We start from the raw sequence: 7,696 nt of genomic DNA on the forward strand, positions 1-7,696 counted from the left end.
ATTAGGTAATGCTTCACCCTTCTGGAATATTTGATGGAGTTGAAGACAGTTTTTCTTAGTTATAATAAAAAAGTAAATTAGATGTAAAACTTTAGACTCATCAAGATAAGATAGATAATAGAGTATTTTCTTTAATTTTGCCAAATATAAATGGACTGGATATTATAACTGTAATTCTTACTTGATAACTGATTTTGTTGTGTATAATTTTACTATGTTAAAGTTAAAACCTTCCTTTTTATTTAGACAAAAAGGGGAAAATGCTGTGGAATATTCCTTTATACTGTGTGAATATATGTCACTGTGATTAGTTTGATAAAGAAGCTGACTGGCCAAGAGCTGAGAAAGGTTAGGCAGGAGAATGAGACTAGGAGAATACTGGGAGGAAGAAGGGCAGAGTCTGCAGTCACCAGCCAGATGCAGAAGGAGCAGGAGATGAATGTGCCATGCTAATAAAGGTACCACCATGTGGAAGAATGTAAATAAGGAATATGGGTTAACTTAAAATGTAAGAACCAGTTAGTAATAAGTCTGAGCTATTAGCTGAGCATTTATAATTAATATAAGCCTCAGGATGTTTATCTGAGAGTGGATGCAGGACAGGAAAACTCTGCATACAGATATATCAACCACACTTCAGTACAGGCCCCATGCCCAGGAGTAGCTAGTCAGCACAAAACTGACTCCATGTTTTCTCGTGTATTTTTGTTTTGTTTTGTCTTACTGGGTTTTCTTTGGTTTTGTTGTTGTTGTTTAGTTTATCTGGCTTTTGGGGGGTTGTTGCTTGGGTTTTTTAAATAGAAAGAGGGAGAGATGAAGTTGGTAAGTAGGGACATGGGAAAGATCAGAGAGGAGTTGGAGAAGGAGAAATACTATGATCAAAATACATTACATTAAAAGAATTTAAAATAAAAATTAAAATACAAACAAACAAATATGTGTGCTCCACAACAGTACCCTAAGTAATCAAATATATACCCTAGCATGAAACACCCTCCAAGTACTTTGTTATTGTGAGACAGGAAGATATTAGTTGGAATATCACCATGACTAGTACCTGAGTAAAACAGCTGAAGGAAAGATCTGTATTAACAGTTGTGCAGTGTAGCAGGAATCTTAAAGGTTCTTATTAATAAAATCAAACCTGAGGCCAGTTATTGGGGTCAATGCTGGTAGATCAGAGAGACAGAACAAGCCACAGCTATCTCACCTTGCCAATTCCTCAGCTGGTCCTGTTTCCTCAGACTGGAAGCTTCTGTGTCCTCATCCAGAATGAATCTCAGCTGGTCTGTGCTGCTCAAAAGCCTGAAGCTTAACCAGGTCAAATGCTTAACCAGCCAAATGCTTAACCAGCCAAATGCTTCTTGTTTCTCGTCCTCACACCTTATATATCTTTATGCTTTCTACCACCACTCCCTGGGATTTAAAGGCTGGCTTTCTGGGATTAAAGGCATGTGTCACCATGCTTGGCTATTTCCAATGTGGCCTTGAACTCACAGAGATCCAGAGGGATTTCTATCTCTGGAATGCCAGGATTAAAGGTGTGAGTGCCACCATTTTCTAGCCTTTGTATCTAGTGGCTGTCTGTTCTCTGACCCCAGATAAATTTATTAGAGTACACAATATTTTGGGGAACACAATACCACCACAGTGCAGGTGTCAGATCATGACTACTGAAGCTGCACATCATGATGGGGATCATGTAGAAGCATAAAGCAGCTCACTTCCTGCCAAACAAGAAGCAGAAAGAGACAGACAAGAAGTGGACAAGCAAAGATAGAACCCCCCCCAAAGATATGTCCCCTGTGACCTATTTCCTTCAGCACAGCCCCATTTCACAAAGTTTCTCCTACCTCTCAAAATAACACCACTCTCTTGGAACAAAGTGTTCAGCATATGAACCTATGAAGGGGAGTTCACATCACATTAAAACCATAATAAAAGCCACAGAAGGAGTGAAGCTTACTGTGTGGTGCTATTTGTGAGTGAATCTGTAAGTTTCAGCTTGTATCCCCTCATCTCCTCATAAAATTGACTCCAAGGCAAGGTTTTGGGAGCAAGCAGGCAATTTGGAAGGAAATTTCCCCATGGAAAGGGTCAGAGAGTGAGCCACGAAAGGAAGGAAGTTGTTAGTAAAGTTGCAGTCATGAATAAGTGGTCACTGTAGGCAATGGAGACTCAGCCCTCTGACACTCTGGGGAGAATGTAAAGACATCCCAGAGCAATTAGAAGTCTCTCCCCCCCCCTCTCTCTCTGCCAGCCTGATTGGTGAGCCAGTGAGCCTGGGGATCTACCTTCTTCACCTCCCCAGGGCTGAGATTCTGGGCACACAGCACTGTGCACAGCTCAGTCTTAAGCTTCTTTCTAATGTGAAAGAGAGGAAAGAAGACAGAGAATGTGGAGGAGCAGGTGGAAGACTCACACCTGTGTCTCCCTAATGGAGGAGGTCAGAAGAGAATCCCCTAGCTGACCATATCCATACATGAGCCCTAGAAATTCCCAAACCAAACATAGATTTTAGGAAATCCATGGTACAAGCCATATTCACAAGTGAAGGAGAATCCTTGCTCATAGCAGGCACACACAGTTCAGTGCATGTAAGGAAAGCTGTGTCTGTTCTTAGACAGCAGCCTATTAGCTGCTTTATCTTTCACGTCACCAGCAGTCTGCAGACCTGCCACCAAGACTCCAACCTGCTCAGTTTCCTCCATAGTGCATAGAAAGAAGGCAAATTCCATCACTGCCTACTCTAGTCTCTGCTGTAAGATATCCCAGGCAGTGTGGTCATGGCATCACCAGCAGAAGAAACACCAGACACTCAAGACTAGCTAAGGAACACAGGAATGGAAGGGACTCCATGAAAGCTGGGAACTTATCTCGCTCACTACCACATGTCAACACCTAGAATGATTCCTGGCATGTAGTAGGCCAGTGTTGATTGATGAATAATTTCAATCAGAAGCATACCTTGTTCACTAATTAAACCTGTAGTCCAAGTCAAACATGGTAATTTACTTTGCAAACAGTGTTTGGGAGCAGATCCCTGGAACACACCATACATCTTACTTCCAATCTGACCACTTCTCTGCTATAAGGGCATTCTAGAAGACCCACAATCACTCTCATACACACACACACACACACACACACACACACACACACACACACACTAACTGCACAATTAGTTAATGAAGATTTGTTGTTGTCTGAACTGCTGTATTCCTATAGCTGGAAATTTCTTTATGAGCTTGTCTGTATCCAATCTTACAGACCAAAGTATGCACAATGTATACAAGCCAGGCTTGTACAACACAACCCTTGTATCAATGACACAACAAAGTAAAATAATCTACAAACAAGATAGTGTGCTACCAAAGCCACAGAAACTTCCAAAGACTCAACATTTACAGAAAATAATATTTGTAATTATTTTTTAATCAGTTTTAAAGTAAAAACTAAGCCCGGGGCAGATGTATCACTGGTTGTTTGTGGTTGGCTATCTTTCATGTCATCCAAAGCTCTGAGACACAATAAACTGCACATAGAGAAGGTCTTTATTCCAGTTCTTATGAGGAGATGATAACAAAGTACCAAGGCTGGAAAACACTGACTAAGGAGGAGGCTAACTGAGGCTTCCCCCTGTGACCTGCTGCTTCAGGAGCCAGTGTCCCCACAGGCCCAAACGGGTCTGAGGTATAATTTTCATGCTTTTTCTTTAAATAGGCTACAGTACACACTAACATTTAGTCTACAGTGTAGAGAGCAGGGGCCATGTTTGATTTGTTGTTAGAATCCCAGGGCCCCAATCACTGCCAAGCATACAGTAGAAACTTAGGAACTGTGGGCTGGATTGAACCAGTCTACACAAACCCTGGGAGGGAACTAACAAGGATCCTACTAGACATCTGATCGTGATGGGCATAAGTGGTACTTGCTAGTGATCTGGTCCTTGTTCCAGTTTTGGTTGAACACTAACCACCATTTGTACATGAGAAAACAGAGTCAACAGAATTGATAGTGGATGGCAGAGGCAGGGTGCAGGCTCAGGTGTGAGTCACAGCCAAGAGGCTCCTTCCTGGGGTGCTCACCTCCACTGTAAAGTGTTCTGACTCCATAGGGCACTCCATCTTATAAGAGGTGGCTAGGTCCAGATGTCTCTGGGGCTTTGTGGAATCTGGTGTGTTAAATAATCAGATGTGGCAGTGGTTCCTCAAAATCTGAGAGTGGCTGGCCAAAGATGGATGGAGATCTTTCAGCGGCTCTAGTTTAGGTGATGAATAGTGGTTCACCAAGCAGTGCCCGAGGTAGCAGAGAGTTTCCATGCATACATACACTTTGAATAAGGAGACTATCATGATGCTGGATGCCCCAGAACATGAATTATGACTCAAGTGAGAAACACAACAAAGCCATTTGCCTCTGTAACTAATTCATCCTGTCTGCAGTGCTGAAGGAGCAATGTTTTAGCAGGCGGTGAGTTGGATAATTGGAAATAAGGGCAACTCTCGGAGCAGGCTGGGGAAAGGCCGAGGAAGACTGGCTTTTATCAACCTCAGGGCTATTCTTTATAATCAGTGTCTATGTGCAAAAAATAAAATAATAAATACAGAATGAGAAATAAATATGCCTTCTTCATCCACCAGCACAGGAAAATTCCTTTTAGCTTTTTGTACTACCTTGAAAGTCTATTAAATAATAGTGAAGCGTGACTCCTTGGCTTTGGAAGGAGTCCTGGAGGTGCATTACCAAAAAACCAACGTATCTGCAGACTGAACAGAATTTTGCCTGAATCAATGTGTTGAATTTTTTCTCCAATATAGACAGAGAAGTGACAAAACTATAATTTTCTGTAATAATTTTTTGTCTTCTGATTGCTGACCAAGACCCAAGATCCTCTTCACTTTTACACTAGTTCTCAATAGGAACTCTTCACTTTTACACTAGTTCTCAAAGGATTGTCTACCAACATATATGTACACATGTGTACACACACACATACATGCACCCCCATCCATGCAGTGTCATGTCTCCAAGCCATTCTGAGAATGCCTGGGACCCTCTCCATCTGTCTGTCCACTTCCTCCTTCTGCTCACTGCTCTGCACCATCCCTCCATTCTTTCACATGGAACTTTCCTTCTCTTCTGGACCATAATCCTTATGTTCATTATTAGATCCATCTTAGTATCACCAACAACTTGTGGTATGGTGGAGCATCAAATAAACTCTGGGGGAAAAAAAAAGAATACTCAATTAGCTGACCCCGCCCACCAGGCTGAGAGTAAGGAGCTCACAGCCACAGGCTCTCTTCAACTTAGAGACCAAACAGTTTTCTTCTGGAACTCCACATGCTGCAGGAGGCTTTGTAATTTTCACACTGTGTCTGTTTATTTCAGATCCTGGGCATCCCAGGGTGGGCATTTTCATCTGTCTGTGCTGCAAAGTGAAGGAGCAGACATGCAGGTACAAATCATTGAGTGGACAGCATTGTTAGCAGTCCATCCCTGGTAGCTACCACTGGCATGTGGTGCCTGACCTAGGCTGAGGAAGAAGGCTAAACACTGGGTGGAAATATCTCTTCCTTTGAGAAGCCATGTTCTGCATGAGTATGTGGGCTACTTTGGAGCTGCGTTTGTTGGCCTTCCCTCACTTAGGCAAGAGTGCCAGCCACAGACAGGCACTCCTATGCCTCACTCAATACCTTGTCCCTCACACCAGCAAGAGTGCCAGGCACAGACAGGCACTCTCATGTAAGGTGAAGGACTGAATAAATTAATGACTAGGTATGAGGACATAGAGAACCATGGGAGCTGTCCACAGCTTTCTCACTGACAGCCTGAGGCTCTTGTCTGATGGGAGCCTCGTCAAATGTGATGCCCAGGACAGGCTAAAGAGAGAGACCTGGAAGAGGCTTCCATTCTGCCTTCTCATTTCCTCACTAGAAACACATCACTAATGGCTCTGACCTCACAGGCGCGGGAGGATTCAGGCAAGCCCGTGACAAGCTGCAGTCTTTGTTTGCTGGAGACCAATACATTTACAAAGATGCCAAATGGCCTTGAAGCTAGCTGCCCCACAACAAGGTTTCTGAAGATCTTTGTCTATGTGAATAGTACAGAGCTGCTCTGAGATCTGGCCAGGGACACTCAGGTCTATTACAGTCCCTTTGTCTAGAGGGCAAATGTCAGGCCTTCAATATAAGGGCATAGTCTGTGGAGTGGTGAGAAATCACGCATATACCTCTCTTCCCCTGTACCAAAAGCTAGTAGCTTAATCTACCTGAAGAGTCAGCCATCCTCTGCTCACAGTATTTCAGGGAGGGTTCAGCACGGGTGGTTTGTCTTTTGTTCTGTCAAAGGCATGACTCTCTTGAACAAGAAAATCAAAGATGACTTTACCCATAGGTCTGGTTGGGAAATGCTCCAGGCTTAGGGCTGGCTGAACATTTCTGAACATCCTCTCACCCTTCCAAGCAGTCAGAATATTTTACACAACTTGCAAGAAGATAGGTGAAAATACCACCAAGTATAAGAACTGGGCTGTAAATGTGTATAGTGTCAAATTCTTGTTACTTCAACGGGTCAAAGTTAGGTTCGAGGCCAGCTGGATTCTAGAGGAAAGGAAATGGACTCCACCCCATCTGAAGGGATTGGACATGCGTTCTCAGGTACCCCTTCACAGCACCGTGTGCCCATTAACATGAGGAAAGCCTAGAGTGTAAGAATAACAGTGCTCTTAACCTGACCTGCCTCAAATGACTGCAGGCCACGCACAAATCACCAAGCTACAAGTCAAACGATGCTTAGGAACACAGTCTCCAGCTGCATCATGCTAAGTCACCTGATACTTAAAATATCCCGCTGTTACCCTGCTCTCATGCACAGGAAACTTCACAGAAGCAGACAGCACATAGCAGACACCTTGTCACTCACAGATATACAGCTGATATGTCTGGAGTGAACGAATCCTAACATGATTTGTTGACTGAATGATCGAAGGATTAGCTAAGTGAATTAGTTAATAGTAGAAAAATGACTAGCTCCTCTCCAGGGGTGATGAGATTGACTCCAAGAGGAACAATTTACACACGGTCTCTAGTGACTAAAGCCAAATACTTCCAAATCCCAAGATCCTGTACAGGGTGAGGAGCCTGAGCAAAGCATCTTCCACATGGTATCTAGTCATCACATACTCATGAAATTCACAAATTCAAAAATCTGTAATAAACAATTGAATGTGTCAGTCCGCCCAAGGATAAAACACTCTGCAGACATCAATACCACCCCCCACATGCATACACACAAACACACATATAACACACACACAAACACACGCATATTACACACATTACACACACATATACACTATATACACATACGTTACACACACATACACATTTTACACACATACACACATTACATACACACATACTGACCAGACCAGACTGATTCCCAGCAGGCCCTGAGACCCTCCTACCCCCTCCTCCCCATCACTGGTAATAGAAGTGCCCTGGCTCTTTTACATGGGCTTAGGGTTCAAACACAGGTCCCCGTGAGGCAAGGCCAGTACTTGACCATGTGAGCTACCTCTTCAGCCGCTTTCCCACCATCTCCTTTCATTCTCTCTGCAAGTTTATGAAGGAGACAACTTATAGATGGAACCCAGAAACCCACACAGATTAGGTGACTTGCTCAAGCC

This window comes from Peromyscus leucopus, chromosome 1 (assembly GCF_004664715.2).
Source record: "Peromyscus leucopus breed LL Stock chromosome 1, UCI_PerLeu_2.1, whole genome shotgun sequence".
NCBI lineage: Eukaryota > Metazoa > Chordata > Mammalia > Rodentia > Cricetidae > Peromyscus > Peromyscus leucopus.